Source organism: Salmo trutta, chromosome 13, assembly GCF_901001165.1.
Source record: "Salmo trutta chromosome 13, fSalTru1.1, whole genome shotgun sequence".
Lineage (NCBI taxonomy): Eukaryota > Metazoa > Chordata > Actinopteri > Salmoniformes > Salmonidae > Salmo > Salmo trutta.
In genome coordinates, this window is record NC_042969.1 from 49,492,787 (window position 1) to 49,510,543 (window position 17,757).

Genomic DNA, 17,757 nt, shown 5'->3' on the forward strand with positions numbered 1-17,757 from the left:
GGCAAGCATATAAAGTGGAGATGATGGGATTTATGTTTTCAGGTCATGTCCAAAATAAAATAGTCAAACGCTGTATGCCACTATTTGTGTTTACGTGTAAAAATGCTTTGATTATAATTGACTGCCACAAGGTTGTGCTATTTACTAATAAGTAGGCTCCAACTCTATAACAACAACCCCAAATAGACAATTAACGTGATGCAAAAATTATTTACAGGCAAATGTAGCTAGGAACTCTTATACCAGAAAAATATAACTTCGTATTTCTGAATAGCGCTGTTGTTTTTTCCCGAAACATTATTGCAACAGCACTCACTGCATTTTTGCAATGAACATACTAACACGTCTATGTATGGTTGTAGAATACCGCCCTTCATGTTACTATCGGTACTACAACAACCATGCTCGCACAGGCGCATTGCGGCGTGAGATCGTTTGCTAGCGCAGCGCGGTGGTTTCGCCTGGCTTCTGTGATCCGACTCCGAGAGAGCATTCCTGGTAACGTTTGCGAGCGAGATTGAACAATATAGCGGACTGCTTGTTTCTATCAATGTTTCTCCTAGGATTGGGGATTTCTAAAGGGATATAAGTTCGTCGAAAGTGCGAGAACGTCGATAGGTAAGAAACACTCCCAAGTCGTATTTCAAAAGTAGTTTGAGTAATTAGTTAGGGCTCCTCAACAACATTGAAAAGTGGCGAGTCAGCTAGCGAGGTAACGTTCGCTACCATTACTCACTACTTGCAACTGGCCAGCGAGAGCTATAACTTCATTTCTGCTATGCAGCCAACAACTTGCATACTACTGGTTCTTTTTCAATCGTTGTTGCACCTATCTAAACACGCAGTGGATATATGTCTCACCTAGACCCATATTATTCCGTTAACTAGTTAAAAACATGTTATATCGGTCTCAGAAATAATGTTTTGTTAACTAAAAAATGCCTGATCCTTCCTGGTCCGCCGTCTATACATACGCATGCGCATAGTATTTAGCATACTCCGGGTTTGTAATATCTACTTGATTTAATCATACTTGTAAAGGCCAAGCTGCAGTGGTAAAATGACAAGTTCCAGACAATGGAACAATTGTCTCGTTACGTGAAACGCAACAACATTTGGCAATGTAACTAAGTCAGCTAGCTTGAACGAGTTTAGAATTTTGAAAAGTGCTGCAGTAGGAAGTTGCTAATGTGGGTTTATTTAGTTTTGACTGAATTGCCCATAAAAAGGTTTCCATGTAAACACTGTTTTCTGTAGGGGATTTGTGTTGGGGGATACGTGTTTAGGGGATACGTTTCGTGTTTGGCAGCCTACGACAATGTTTTGGTGTTGTGATTCATGGGTAAAATCTTACGAACTAGCTAGTTAACTAACTAGGTCACTGAAAATGGTTGTTCCTAGTATGGGTGACTCTGGCTAGCATGCTAACTAGCTAGTTAGCTAGCTAGATCATTTTATTAACTAAAGCCCTCATAAGTGGTCTTGCTGATTTTTAATTCAATCATAGAAACTTAAACCTCAAAAGTTCTCCAATATTTGTTTGTCATTGAACAGAATGCTAGTTAAGCAAGCCATGCTGACCTGTTTGTACATATTAGTGTCAACGCTGATAAGCTGTCATTGTGACATGTTAAGGTCAGGTGTTTCTGCCACCTGACCAATCTTATGTTAGGCAGTTGTAGTATACCCATAACTCTGGAATGGAGTTTGTGTGATGTTAAAATATCCTCTTGATTCAAAGTTATCTACTTTGTTCAAAGTCATCTGGTGGGTGTGCGTGCAGTGCAGTGGGAAAGGGGGGTGAAGCGTCTACATGTCGTATATTAGTCCAAATGCCTGTGCACTGAATGCCGCAGGAAATAACACATCAAATATTAGGATAGACCTTTCATACAGGGGGCAGCATAGATATGACCGCGCTTAACAATTTATTTTGGTTGCTTTCTCTCCGTGACTAATAGAATGACGATAATGCCAGTACTGGCGATAAAAGGTCAAGTCCACTAACTTCCCTGCTTCTGAGAACAGAGGGTTTCAGATCAGCTCATTAATGTTACACTAATCACGTCTGCATTTTCCTCAGGGGCCTATTCACTTAATTTGAAGGAAATTACATTAGAAAGGCAATGCGTGCTTGTGAAGTTCTGAATACCACAGTTAATGTTGAATAACCACGACCAGGTGCCTCTAATTCCAACTTCAGATCCCCTCATTCATCCCTGCTGCTTCCAACTTTACAGGTGCCTATCACTGAAAGATAGAAGTGTTTTATTCAAACACTTAGGTGTGGATAATTTCCATCAGGGAATTTCTATCAATGTCTCATGTTTGATCAAAATATTTGACAAAAGTTCTTGAATCAAAACCTAAACTAAGAGGAGTTATGTTTGGTTAACAGAGAATCAAAGTATTGAAACAGTTGGGCAGGCTATGACCAGGTTGATACTGCTTCATGGAATTCTCATGTGGTTGGTGACCTGCTGGAGGGTTGATCATGCTTAGGTCATAGCCTTGGCTACTGTTTGGGTCCAACAAGTGAAGTTATGCATTGCAGTCAAATGCACTGAGGGTTTTACTCCCTAAAATGTAATATCATGCCATTTACATGTTTTGGGATATTTATTTAGATGACTAGTTATTGTTGTCAGTTGCTGAATTGCTAAATTTGATCGTTTTATTTTGGTTTATTTAGCCTTTATTGCCTTTCAAAGTTATCATTTCTGTACGGCTTTAAAATAATTTGACTTAAATCACCTCTGGAGAGAAAAGCTTGCCTTTTTAAAAATAATGTAAAAGCAGCATGTTTTAAATCCTCAGCATGTTTTAATCCTCTGTGGTGACTTGGATCCTGTAGTGGTGCTTCCCAATGTAGTTCCATAAGGAAAAGTTCAAAATGATCTCGATGAATATGCCGTAGTTTCTTGCTGTCTCTATGATTAGGCTTACATTATAAATAAAGTACAAAGTAGAGGTCGACCGATTATGATTTTTCAACACCGATACCGATTATTGGAGGACCAAAAAAAAGGCGATACCGATTAATCGGACAATTTTTTTTATTTTTTATTTGTGATAATGACAATTACAACAATACTGAATGAACACTTATTTTAACTTAATATAATACATCAATAAAATCAATTTAGCCTCAAATAAATAATGAAACATGTTCAATTCGGTTTAAATAATGCAACACAAAAAGTGTTGGAGAAGTAAAAGTGCAATATGTGCCATGTAAGAAAGCTAACGTTTAAGTTCCTTGCTCAGAACATGAGAACATATGAAAGTTGGTGGTTCCTTTTAACATGAGTCTTCAATATTTCCAGGTAAGACATTTTAGGTTGTAGTTATTATAGGAATTATAGGACTATTTCTGTCTATACGATTTGTATTTCATATACCTTTGACTATTGGATGTTCTTATATGCACTTTAGTATTGTCAGTGTAACAGTATAGCTTCCGTCCCTCTCCTCGCTCCTACCTGGGCTCGAACCAGGAACACATCAACAACAGCCACCCTCGAAGCAGCATTACCCATGCAGAGCAAGGGGAACAACTACTCCAAGTATCAGAGTGAGTGACGTTTGAAATGCTATTAGTGCGCACCCCGCTAACTAGCTAGCCATTTCACATCGGTTACACCAGCCTAATCTCGGGAGTTGATAGGCTTGAAATCATAAACAGCGCAATGCTTGAAGCATTGCGAAGAGCTGCTGGCAAATGCACGAAAGTGCTGTTTGAATGAATGCTTACAAGCCTGCTGGTGCCTACCATCACTCAGTCAGACTGCTCTATCAAATCATAGACTTAATTATAACATAACACACAGAAATACGAGCCTTTGGTCATTAAAATGGTCGAATCCAGAAACTATCATTTAGAAAACAAAACGTTTGTTAAATCATTAAATCATCACCCGTTTGTTGAAGTAGGCTGTGATTCAATGAGAAATTAACAGGCACCGCATCGATTATATGCAACGCAGGACACGGTAGATAAACTAGTAATATCATCAACCATGTGTAGTTAACTAGTGATTATGTTAAGATTGATTGTTTTTTTATAAGATAAGTTTAATGCTAGCAAGTTACCTTGGCTTTTTGCTGCCCTTGCGTAACAGGTAGTCAGCCTGCCACGCAGGCTCCTCGTGGAGTGCAATGTGAGGCAGGTGGTTAAAGCGTTGAACAAGGCAGTTAACCCACCGCTCCTAGGCCGTCATTGAAAATAAGAATGTGTTCTTAACTGACTTGCCTAGTTAAATAAAGGTGTACATGTCTTTTTTATATATAAAATATTTTTTAAATCAGCTAATCGGTGTCCAAAAATACCGATTTGTTATGAAAACTTGAAATCGACCCTAATTAATCGGCCATTCCGATTAATCGGTCGACCTCTAGCACAAAGACTTTGAAATACAAAGGGAATTGTATCTGGGTGACCCCAGTTGCATTCTAACCTGTAAACGTAATGATTCACGCCCCTCTCATTGATGACTCATCGACCTCGATATGTTTTTAAAGATAAAGACCACTGATTCAACTTGGTCTCAAGGGTACACTCTTACATGTTGACCAAGCCGGCATCACTCGCACGTTGATTTTTGTTCACCCACACCAGAAGCGGTTAGGACACGCAGGTTGAAATATCAAAACAAACTCTGAACCAATTATATTCATTTGAGGACAGGTTTGAAAAGCATTAAACATTTAAGGCAATTTAGCTAGCTTGTTGTTGCTAGCTAATTTGTCCTGGTGTTGCAAGCTAATTTGTCCTGGGATATAAACATTGGGTTGTTACTTTGCCTGAAATGCACAAGGTCCTCTACTCCGACAATTCATCCACAGATAAAACTGGAAACCGAATTTGTTTCTCATCATCTCTCCTCCTTCCTACAGGCTTCTTTTTCTTTTTTGGACTTTTATATGGTTGGTTGGCAACCAACTTTATGGTGCATTACTACAACCGACTGGAGTGTGGATGTCAGTTCATCTTTTAAATTACCCACGTGGGTATATGCTCCTAAAAACCAATGAGGAGGTGGCACGTGGGTATATGCTCCTAAAAACCAATGAGGTGGCACGTGGGTATATGCTCCTAAAAACCAATGAGGAGGTGGCATGTGGGTATATGCTCCTAAAAACCAATGAGGAGGTGGCATGTGGGTATATGCTCCTAAAAACCAATGAGGAGGTGGCACGTGGGTATATGCTCCTAAAAACCAATGAGGAGGTGGCACGTGGGTATATGCTTCGAAAAACCAATGAGGAGATTTGAGAGGCAGGACTTGAGCGTCAAATAGAACCAACTTCTATTTTAGCGCCATGCAGACGCTCGCAGTCGCTGCAATGATTGAATAACATGTATGTGTAAATGTATTTTTGCAACACTCGCGCACCCGATGCGAGCGGTGTGGTCAGCATGTTACTCAGCTGTTGGGTTAAAACAATTTTCATAAAATGAATCGAACATGGGTTGTGTGTCAGGTGTCTTCTCTAAAAGTAGACTATACAAGCCCTATAGATTTATTTATTTGTCTTCCACTTAGTATTTTTCAGTTCCAACAGCACAGTTTGAGTCTTAACCACCACACGGGTAGTCCTCCCTCTGTTTTGTAATTTTAGATCTATACTGTTTCTTGCCAGGTTTCTCCCTAACCCCTGGGGACTTCCTGGTTAAATAAAGGTTAATAGAAATAAACAATGTACTGCACAGCTTCACATAGGATGCGGCAGACAGACTGATCCATCATGCTCATTAGTGTAGCATCACAGCTCCGAGAGGAGGAAGCAGCCTCAGGCTAGGGTTACCATCTGGCCCACATCATGCTGGAGAGAGCATCATACGTTTGTGCATTGTTTTTGATTTGAGCACATATCGCTCACATCCTGAGTAAATAAATAGTGTTTATCTGCTATTGATGTTGTAATCTTACAATATAAGTACATGGCATGCAATCGGCATTAACCCACCTGCACCAGTGTTGCTCACAGAATCTCTTTGAAGTATCGGCCTCCCTTGAAGCCTGTCTGTGACTCAGCATGTATGACAGTTTGAGTTATATAAAAAGGAGCAGGATGTTCGTTAAAATTAGGATCTACTTTATGGCTCCTTTACTGTCATAAAACATCATCCCCTAACCTCACTCCCTCAGGCACGAACCCCCGAGGTGTTTATAGATTCACTTTTCGATAGGGAGGGAGAGCGAGCACTTCTCCCAGACCCAGTGTTTATTCCCCTGCAGGCTTCCCCAGGCCTGTTTGACTGGGGTAAATATAGCCTGTTGGTTTTAGCTGGAGGATAAACACAGATGTTGAGTAGACCTTCCTCGCCACAGAACAGTGTCCTCCCTGCACTGAGAGAGGGAGAAATGGCCCACTGTCCACAAAGCTTTTAAACAGAGTTATAGGACTTATTAAGTTGCTGTTAGGGCTATAAGTCTCTACAACAGGGGGTTTTCTGCATGAAAAGGGGTGTGGTAGGGTGTTTGGCAATGGGTGGGCGGCGAGACTGATTTCCTGCAATTCAATAAGTCCATGTAGCAGATAATGGACCCTAACAGATATTTATGTATACTGAACCAAAATATAAATGCACCATGTAATCATTTTAAAGATTTTACTGAATTACAGTTTATATAAGGAAATCAGTCCATTTAAATAAGTTCATTATGCCCTAATCTATGGATTTCACATGACTGGAATTGCAGATATGCATCTGTTGGTCACAGATGCCTTCAAAAAAGGTAGGGGCGTGGATCAGAAAACCAGTCAGTATCTGGTGTAACCACCTTTGCCTCATGCAGTGTGACATGCAGTGTGGAATGTTGTCCCACTCCTTTTCAATGATGTTGCTGGATTTTGGCGGGAACTGGGACACGCTGTCGTAGACGTCGATCCAGAGCATCCCAAACATTCTCAATGGGTGACATGTCTGGTGAGTATGCAGGCTTTGGAAGAACTGGGACATTTTCAGCATCCAGGAATTGTGTACAGATCCTTGCAACATTGGGCCGTGCATTATCATGCTGAAACATGAGGTGATGGCGGTGGATGAATGGCACGACAATGGGCCTCAGGATCTCGTCACGGTATCTCTGTGCATTCAAATAATTAAGCAATAAGGCCCGAGGGAGTGTGGTATATGGCCAATATACCACGGCTAAGGGCTGTTCTTATGCGCAACACATAGTGCCTGGACATAGCCCTTAGCTGCGGTATATTGTATATTGGTATATAACCTTCGTCGTGGCCAGAACTACTCTTTCCCATAGGCTTGTACAACAGTTGAAGTCGGAAGTTTACATACACCTTAGCCACATTTAAACTCAGGTTTTCACAATTCCTGACATTTAATCCTAGTAAAAATTCCCTGTCTTAGGTCAGTTAGGATGACCACTTTATTTTAAGAATGTGAAATATACTGTGATATACTATCTATATCCACTTTACTGTGGATATAGATACTTTTGTACCTGTTTCCTCCAGCATCTTCACATGGTCCTTTGCTGTTGTTCTGGGATTGATTTGCACTTTTCGCACCAAAATACGTTCATCTCTAGGAGACAGAACGCATCTCCTTCCTGAGCGGTATGACGGCTGCATGGTCCCATGGTGTTTATACTTGCGTACTATTGTTTGTACAGATGAAAGTGGTGCCTTCAGGTGTTTGGAAATTGCTCCTAAGGATGATCCAGACTTGGGGAGGTCTACAATTCTTTTTCTGAGGTCTTGGCTGATTTCTTTTGATTTTCCCATGATGTCAAGCAAAGAGGCACTGAGTTTGAAGGTAGGCCTTGAAATACATCCACAGGTACACCTCCAATTGACTCAAATGATGCCAATTAGCATATCAGAAGCTTCTAAAGCCATGACATAATTTTCTGGAATTTTCCAAGCTGTTTAAAGGCACAGTCAACTTAGTGCATGTAAACTTCTGACTGAATTGTGATACAGTGAATTATAAGTGAAATAATCTGTCTGTAAACAATTGTTGGAAAAATTACTTGTCATGAACAAAGTAGATGTCCTAACTGACTTACCAAAACTAAAGTATAACAAGAAATTTGTGGAGTGTTTGAAAAACAAGTTATAATGGCTAATGTGTTATATTTTATATTATTTTGCTTCAATAGAGTGATCAGGGGCATGCAGCTATAGTTTTTCACAGAAAATACACTATATATACATAAGTATGTGGACACCCCTTCAAATGAGTGGCTTTGGCTATTTCAGCCACACCCGTTGCTGACAGATGTATAAAATTGAGCACACAGCCATGCAATCTCCATAGACAAACATTGGCAGTAGAATAGCCCTACTGAAGAGCTCAGTGACTTTCAACGTGGCACTGTCATAGGATGCCACCTTTCCAACAAGTCCGTTTGTATAATTTCTGCCCTGATAGTGCTGCCCCAGTCAACTGTAAGTGCTATTATTGTGAAGTGGAAACATCTAGGAGCAACAATGGCTCAGCTGCAAATTGGTAGTCCAGACAAGCTCACAGAACGGGACCGCCGGGTGCTGAAGCACGTAGCGTGTACAAATCGTCTGTCCTCGGTTGCACACTCACTACCGAGTTCCAAACTGCCTCTGGAAGCAACGTCAGCACAATAACTGTTTGTCTGGAGCACACAAGCCTAAGATCACCATGCACAATGCCAAGCGTTGGCTAGAGGGGTGTAAAGCTCGCCGCCATTGGACTCTGGAGCAGTGGAAACACATTCTCTGGGGGCGATGAAATCGTGCTTCATCATCTGGCAGTCCAACGGACAAATCTGGGTTTGGCGGATGCCAGGAGAATGCTACCTGCCAGAATACTTAGTGCCAACTGTAAAGTTTGGAGGAGGAGGAGTAATGCTCTGGAGCTGTTTTTCATGGTTTGGGCTAGGCCCCTTAGTTCCAGTGGGAAATCTTAATGCTACAGCATACAATGACATTCTGGAGATGATTCTGTGCTTCCAATTTTGTGGCAACAGTTTGGGAAAGGCCTTTTCCTGTTTCAGCATGGCAATGCCCCCGTGAAAAAAGCGAGGCCCATACAGAAATGGTTTGTTGAGATTGGTGTGGAAGAAATTGACTGGCCTGCACAGAGCCCTGACATCATGCCCATAGAACACCTTTGGGATGAACGCCGACTGCGAGCCAGGTCTAATCTTCTAACATCAGTGCCCGACCTCACTAATGCTCTTGTGGCTGAATGGAAGCAAGTCTCCGCGGCAATATTCCAACATCTAGTGGAAAATCTTACCAGAAGAGTGGAGGCTGTTATAGCAGCAAAGGGAGGGCAAACTGTATATTAATACCCATGATTTTGGAATGAGATGTTCGACGAGCAGATGTCCACATACTCTTGGTCATGTAGTGTATATTAGTGCAACACAATTGGCAGAAAATAGCTTTGTTCATCAGATGACAACAGAAGTGCAGCACTATTTGGCTAGCAGCCACACCAGTAAATTAACTTATGAAAAAGCAAGTAATGTTTTTGCCAAAACGATGCATGAACATCATATTTCTAATGAATGTTTATCATAGAAAGAATGAAGTCAGATACATTTCCTAATGTTTTGCTTCAGAATTGTTCTACTTCATATTCATCATCGCTAGCACCATTCCAACATCAACATATGTGAAAATTTTACATTTCTATGTTTTTGTAGTAAAAAAAGATAGAGAAGCGTTTCCAATGACATCATGCGATTGTTGTGATTTTGACCAATTGTGAGTAGGCATTGCCTACTAATTGGTTGATGTCATTGAAAAGATTGATCTTTCTCTACAAAACATAGAATTGTGCCATTTCCACATATGTTGATGTTGGGGTGGTGCTGGAAATGATAAATATGACATTTCCCTTCAATCTTTCATTTTCCCGAGGAAAAATAGGCGACGCAGAGAAAAGTACCGAACTAAAGTAACTACAGTCAGAGCGCTGCCTTCTGATCGAATTCCCCTTTGTGAAATCTGAGTGCAGAAAGGGCAACAGAAGCACAAAATTAATCTGAGCAGATATTGTAATAAGAAGCGTTTTAGAAAACACAGCAAGATATTTCTGCGCGGGGAAACTCTGAATTCTGCATTAACCCGACCCCTGCGTTGTTTGGTTAGATACGGTAAGACTGGGAAAAACATCTTCACACCCCAAGAGCCACATGAAAGAATAGGTCTGCCTCCTGAGGTTATCTCAGAGTTCTCACGCTGTAGTCAAGGCCAAACATGTAGGTGTGACCTCGGTCAGAGAAAGCTATAGCCCAGGCCTGGAATAACAAATGTCAAGCTAAAATGTCCTAAGACCTTACTGGTGTGCTGTTTTTAACATGAATTGATTTCTGACCCCTTATACCCTCCTTGGTTCTAATTAGGTCATTGACATTTCGAAACCGATGCTGTGCCGAATCAATAGAACAGGTAGAGGAACAAATCATGCATGCAGATCTCCAGGCAACGCATTTCCCCAATCCCTTAGGATATGTTGTGCAACTGAGGCCCCTTGCTTTGTTGTTCTTCACTTTCTTATTTTCTTCTGTATTTGCCTCTGCTGTTTCCACTGAGAAGCGCTAGCAAGCCTAGCTGTCTTTATTTCACCCGTTTCTAGTTCTCTCAAACCGTGTTCTTGCACATGGAGCCATAATGGAAAAGGCAGTGTGAGAGTTAAGATGTGAGGGGACTTCCACAAAGAGCCCTGTCACGCAGAGAGTGAAATGTTCAGTAGAGGAGGAATTCCTGGATAAAGGGAAAAGGAAACAGCAGATTCTCTCTCTCTTTTATGTGTTGAGGAGGGGTCGAAATTAGACTTGTATACCCCACACATGGTCGGGATCATCATGCTGTCACTCATTGGTAGAGCTTCGAGAAGTGCAAAGCTGCTTCAACCGGGTTACTTGAGTGAATGACTGACAGCGTATGATGGAGCTGCCCAGGATTGTGTTCAGGAGCGTTGAAGTGACGTGTGTGCGTGTCTGTGTTTGCATGCTGGTTTGCTCACTTGATGAAGAGAGGGCAACAGGACATCTGATCTTTGCTTGGTTCCATCTGTGTTTCATTGGGAGATGAGTTGTTTGGCTCTTGCTTGCCCTGGCCCTTCCCATTGCGTGAGTGGAGGTCCGGCTTCAGGACAGGAAGTGAGTGTGCTCAGCAGGAAGTGAGTGAGTGTGTACTGGTCTGTGTGGTCAGGGAGATGACTGGCGCTATGAATCAGACAGTAGGCATGACTAGAATCCACTTGGTCAGGATATAATAAGACAGCTTAAATATGCATTGATAACATTTTGGAATGGATGAATGGGTACAACCCAACAGCACCAGGAAAGCTGTGGTCATTTGCTTAATTCCACTTCCTCCATCTCTGAGGATGTTTCCCTTTGGGAGCTGGCCAGTCACACCCATGTCTGTGTGTCTATCTGCTCATCTTTATTTTTTCCCTGCTTTCATTCTTCATTTTCACTCTCCCTCTCTCTTTTGCTCTGGAATGTGTCTAGAGGCATGTGAAAGTCCCTCCCACCCTGTATGCATTTGTGCAGTCCAGTCCACCTCCCCACAGCTCAGATTCGGTCTCAACTGTAGAGTCATTGTTTTAATGTGAAGTGGGTGTAGCATGTGGTCATTCCATGAATGCCATTTGGCCAGATTTTATGGTACTGTACCAGTGTGTGCATTTTTCCTCCCCATTTTCAAAATCCGATTTGGTGGGATGGAGCTGCTGCTATAGCTATGTGGTTATACTATAGTATGTTCAGGAGAGAGAAGGGGGTTTCTGAGCGAGACGCAGGCTGTTTGTTGTTTCGGCGGGTGGGGCTGTTGTCTCTCCTAATGATGTGCGTGTGCATGTCTCTCTGGGCCAGTGGCGCTACTCTAATGATGACAAATGTCTGTGAATATGTGTATGAGAGAAGGAGAGAAATAATTGTGTGCCGTTGACACCTTTTGTTCCTGTCCCCTAGGAGTGGGCCTGAGAGTGATGGAGTGAGGGAAGTTGTGTTTTCTCTCTAGAACAGTAGACCCTGTTATCATCGTGGGAGAGGGAGAGATGGATTGGCTAATAAACCCAGACGGCGAGGTGGCGGGACGGAGAGGAGGGCGGAGGAAAGGATGTCTGTAGCCAGCCCAGAGGCTAAAGCGGCCCCTACAGTAAGGGTGTAACGGTACACGTATTCGTACCGAACGGGGACCTCGGTTCGGGTCCACACTGTGAACCTTAATGAATACATCAATGTAAACAGATACACTAGGCCTATAGGCTATACCTACGCTGCGTTTTATGCCATTGCCTGTTGATTAAATCTGATCTGTAGGTTATTCCGTTAAAACGACTACAGCCTATGCACATTTCAAACTATCCTTTCGTGAAGTGCAGCCGGGAACTAGTTTTGTATGATGGCGGGTGAGGGGGGGTAAACCAGAATAGGAGGGTCCTCCATCATCATTTAACTCTCCAGTTTGGGAACATTTTAACTTCGTAGTAGATTACAACAACGATGGACAGAGTTGTGGATAAAACATGAGCAGTATGTCGCCGCTGCTCCACGAGGATAGCCTATGCAGAGTGGCGCGTGTAGCTTGTTGTTGTTGGCCAATCAAAGCGGCACTACAGTCATAGTGCCTCCGTGTGTGGCAAAGCAAGTTAGGAGATCATCTAATCAATGGAAGATGTAATTACAAAGTTAAATGAGAAGGACATGCTACAACGACCAAGAGGCTGCTACTTAATAATCTGAATGGAGTTGTTGTTATTGGTAACTGTAGGACAGGTAGAAAGCGCATGCAGCCTCAAATAGCTTAGCTAACTAGCTTCTCTGTTTTTTCTTTTTTTTTTTCTTCTCCTTTATTTAACTAGGCAAGTCAGTTAAGAACAAATTCTTATTTATAATGACTGTCTAGGAACAGTAGGTTAACTGCCTTGTTCAGGGGCAGAACTACAGATTTTTACCTTGTCAGCTCAGGGATTCAATCTTGCAACCTTAACGGCTACAAATCCAACGCTCTAACCACTAGGCTACCTGCCGCCCCAGGTTTTGATGCAGTCAAGACAGGTACTACACTATTTCTCTGTTTGATGTGGTCAAGACAGGTACTACACTATATATACAAAGTATGTGGACACCCCTTCAAATGGATGGATTCGGTTATTTCAGCCACACCTGTTGCTGACAGATGTATAGCACACAGCCATGCAATCTCCAGAGATAAACATTGGCAATAGAATGGCCTTACTGAAGAGCTCAGTGACTTTCAACGTGGCACTATCATAGGATGGTCCGTTCGTCAAATTTCTGCCCTGGTAGAGCTGCCCCCGGTCAACTGTAAGTGCTGTTATTGTGAAGTGGAAACATCTAGGAACAACGCCCAGCCGTGAAGTGGTAGGCCACACGAGCTCACAGAACGAGACCGCTGAACCGTGTAGTGTGTAAAAATAATCTGCCCTTGGTTGCAACACTCACTCCAGAGTTCCAAACTGCCTCTGGAAGCAACGTTCGTCGTGAGTTTCATGAAATGGGTTTCCGTGGCCGAGTAGCCGCCCACAAGCCTAAGATCACCATGCACAATATCAAACGTCGGCTGGAGTGGTGTAAAGCTCACAGCCATTGGACTCTGGAACAGTGGAACCTCGTTCTCTGGAGTGATGAATCACGCTTCACCATCTGGCTGTCCGATGGACGAATCTGGGTTTGGCGGATGCCAGGACAACGCTACCTACCCGAATGCGGAGTGCCAACTGTACATTTTGGTGGATGAGGAATAATGGTCAGGGACTTTTTTTTGATGGTTCGGACTAGGAAAATCTTAACGCTACGGCATACAATGATATTCTAGACAATTCTGTGCTTCCAACTTTATGGCAACAGTTTGGGGAAGGTCATTTTCTGTTTCAGCATGCCCCCATGCACAAAGCGAGGTCCATACAGAAATGGTTTGTCGAGATTGGTGTGGAAGAACTTGACGGAGCCCTGGCCTCAACCCCATCAAACACCTTTGGGGTTGGAACACCGACTGCGATCCTGGCCTAATCGCCCAAAATCAGTGCTTGACCTCACTAATGCTCGTGGCTGAATGGAAGCAAGTTCCAACATCAAGTGGAAAGCCTTCCCAGAAGAGTGGAGGCTGTTATAGCAGAAAAGGGATGTTATGTTTGACGAGCAGGTGTCCACACACTTCTGGTCATGTAGTGTACGTAATCATGTTGGATGATTAACTTCTAGCTTGTTATCGCTAGGTAATTTGTCTATGGTTGGTTGCTGTCTCTCCTCCCTCCTCCTTGCACCCCGTGTCACTCACTCACAGTACACACACCGCAAGGCCACTCCTCTGCCTGTTAGTGTCTCGCCCTCATGATTTATCAGCTCTGGTTAACAAAGAAGCTTACAAATTGACTTCTGCTGCTTCCCTCACTCTGACTTGACCGGATCTGGATCTGACCAGATCTATACGGAACTGGTCTAGTTATCCTCGGGTACGTTCAGAACGGGTCTCTATGTAAAGAAACACTATTTTATGCATATCGGATCCAGGTGGGAAAGCCCCAGGTCCATTTCGGACTGTGTCCAACTTTTTGGACCCGTGAAGACCTCTACTTGAGAGGTCCAACATAACAATCCCTGTCACAGCAGACAATGCAAGGAACATTGTGAATTGAATGCTGTCACAGAAGCTGGACTTGGGCCACAAATGGGGTGCTTTTTAGTTTAGCTTCTTTTGCCAAATAAACAAAGATGAACTATGGTAACTGTTGACATGAAAGACACATTGGAAGAGGAGGAGGAGAGAGTGTGAATAAACCCCTAGAGGAAAAAGTCAGTGGCTTGAATGAGTGTGTGAGTAGAGGAAATGTGCTGTTGTCCGTTCCCCGTTTTTCTCCTGAGAGGGAGAGGGTGTGTGCTTGGTTTAGCAGGGCAGTTCAGTGGCTCTCCTCCCATCGGGCTGAATGGGAGCACTCTGAAAAGGGCGAGGACAGGACACAGACAAACACAGTGCATGTATTGTCTATCACAGTAACCAGGTGACACACACACTCTGAAGGTCACTTCCATTACCCCACCCCTAAATAAAGCGGGCTTGACCCACTTACAGAATCACAAACACTCAGCTAGGGATGTGGCTGGTCACAACATTTCTTCAGCGGTCTCACGGTAATTGACCATTAATTAACAAACACATTTAGCATCCCCTGGATTCCACACACAGCCTACAAGCCACTGATGCAGACGTTTGGAACATCTGCATTTTAAAATGTCTAATAAATCCATGTAATATAGCCTACACCTTCACAATAAATCCAGTATTTATTTTAGACCAATCTAAAGCATGATGTGAAGAAAATGTAGTCTATTTCAGAATAGCATACTCTGAGTTGTCCTTATGTTAGGTCCTGATCTGGCTATGTCCAATGGCTGTGGGCTACACTAGTTCATTCAGCAGACAAGATTTTCTTATAATTCCATGGCATTATTTTATAGTATGAAGAATACAACAGGGATGCAAACTAGTCACCTTTCAGGCAAAATTTGCCGTTTTGAATCTAAAATAGGTGACCTACGTGATTCGGGAAGAGAGGTGTTGGATCACTACTGGCTGTAAGTGAATGAGTGATGCACGTTTGGAGCAATACTGGCTGTATCCAAGGCTCAATCATTCACATAACAACAGAATGCATCTCAGCACGCGATTAAAGAAAGAAGAGACAACCAACTTATTAGCTACAGCATCAGCGTGCTCTCTGGAAAGGCAGCTTGTCAGTTACAGCAGCTAGCTGGATCGAATTCTCCGTTAGCTAGCCAGAGAAATGTTGAGCAACATTAGCCAACTCATCTGATCGAATCATTTATGTTTATGGTGTGAAAATGAGCTGGCTAATAAAGTCAGACAGCTAACGTTAGCTAGCTGACGTTACAACATCAGATGAGCTAACATTAGTAACCTAACCAATTCGCTGTAGTATTTACCGGTATTCGACTCCTTGCCGCTCCTCAAGTTATAACGCGTTAGTTGCTTACTTGACCCTGACTATCTGTGTGAAATGTTAACGAGCTAACCACTATCTGTTAACCACATACTGTGAAAACATTAGTTCATTTTCAGAATGAGAGAATTAGGTGAAAATGATGCTTTGCTTGTTAAACAAGTATATTCAGGGATCAAGTGTAGCTGGAGTTGGGCCTGGCTTAAGATGGATGCCACTATAGAGGTGAAAGGAACACCACACACTTTCCCTCTTTCTCACCTTAGCTGGCACGTTGTAGAACAGATGTCCACAGGCAGAAAGTGTACAATGTAAACATGAGCAGTGTAGCCCAAACATAGTGTTTTTGTTGTGTTGAACTTGACAGTAAAACGTGTGTGAGTGAGGGGGGATTTTCTTTACTCAGTGAATGTTGTTTTTGCACACGTAGACTTGTGCACTTGATCGATGTCTATAGTGGCCACTATAATACAGCAAAAATAGAATGCCTGTTTGTTTCATTCTGTTTCTACTTTAAGATGTTTTTTTCCCCAAGTGTAATATTTATGTGTGGTCACAAGCGTTCTATTATAAAGGCTGTCATCGCTAACTGCAATATCATATTCTTTGTTGTGTAATTAGTTTCCCCCTAGCAGGGATTGTTTTTGCATGTTTCAGTGCAACAAAAAAAAGTGTCACCTTTTTGGGCCCTCACCAGTTTGCATCCCTGATTCAATTGAACAAAGCTGAATAAAATAAAGGATATTTTCTCCAAACGATTTGAGGGATGCGGCTATTCTGTGTTGAAAGGTTAACAAAGAAATAGGTACTCCTATATGCTTAATTTAGAGTTGTTAATGTAACTTTAGTTGTTCTACAAACATTGGGCTATATGTTTAGATGTTCAATACATTGTAAGGCTTCATGATGAGATTCTAATGATTTAAAAACAGTTGCTTGAAAGGCATGAGCTCTGCTTAGTTTTTTGCGCAGGTTGTACACACTACATCAGTCTCTCATTCACAATTTGACAAGCACTTGATGAGCGTAGAATTTCACGGCGGCATCCCCTTTGTGTGGCCATAATGCACCCTAAAAAAAAAATGTAGTAGGCCTAACCTATAGAAAGCTGATGGGATCCTCTTTTTAGTAGAGGCCATCACTCTGTTTTCTTGCGCAATCGCATAGTCTATAGAAATGTTGCGCAACATGATCTCATGGGCTCTCACGAAGTGTTAGATAAGTTACATTTGCATTGATGTCAGAGAGATGAGCGGGACAATAGAGCCCTGCGTACCAGGCAGTTAGCAAGTTTGGTAGGCTACTAATGACCAGCTGCAGCATCAAGAGCTCGGAGAAGACTAATTACCGTGACTAAACGGTCACGTGGAATTTGACTACCTTCATGACTCGTGACCACCGGTGTGGCGGTAACCCGTTCACCGCTACAGCCCTACACCCAGCGTCCTCCGTCCTCGCCACTCAGGCATGATCCTCTCAGCTTTGCCCTTTCAAAGTTGCATGAATTCACTCTACACAGACACTTAGAACTCGCACACACTTGCGTGCATTCACATTTACTTTCATGCAGTTCTCTCTTTTGCAAACCCTTGGACACATTAACATTTATATACACACACACTCTGTGTTTTTCCAGTGGTTCCCATGTCTGGATTTTACTGGAATGTTGGCATCCTGCCTCTAGGCAGTGTCTTTCTCTTGTTTTCTCTAGCCCCCCCCTTCATTCTCTTTTTCTCACTCATTAGACAAATGGTTTCACTGAGGTCAGGCTACATGCTGTTGTCTGTTCAGCGGGGACGCGTACG

The 17,757-nt window shown here is 42.6% G+C and overlaps 1 protein-coding gene across 2 annotated transcripts in view; it reads left to right on the top strand.

The window, feature by feature from the left end:
* The first annotated feature begins 401 nt into the window (after nt 1–401).
* The window catches only part of sipa1l3 (signal-induced proliferation-associated 1 like 3), a 102,419-nt gene continuing 85,063 nt past the window's right edge, over nt 402–17,757 (top strand). For both annotated transcript variants that reach the window (XM_029772367.1, XM_029772368.1), the window contains exon 1: nt 402–618. The gene's annotated coding sequence lies outside the window, so the exon portion shown is untranslated. The remainder of the gene's footprint in view (nt 619–17,757) is intronic.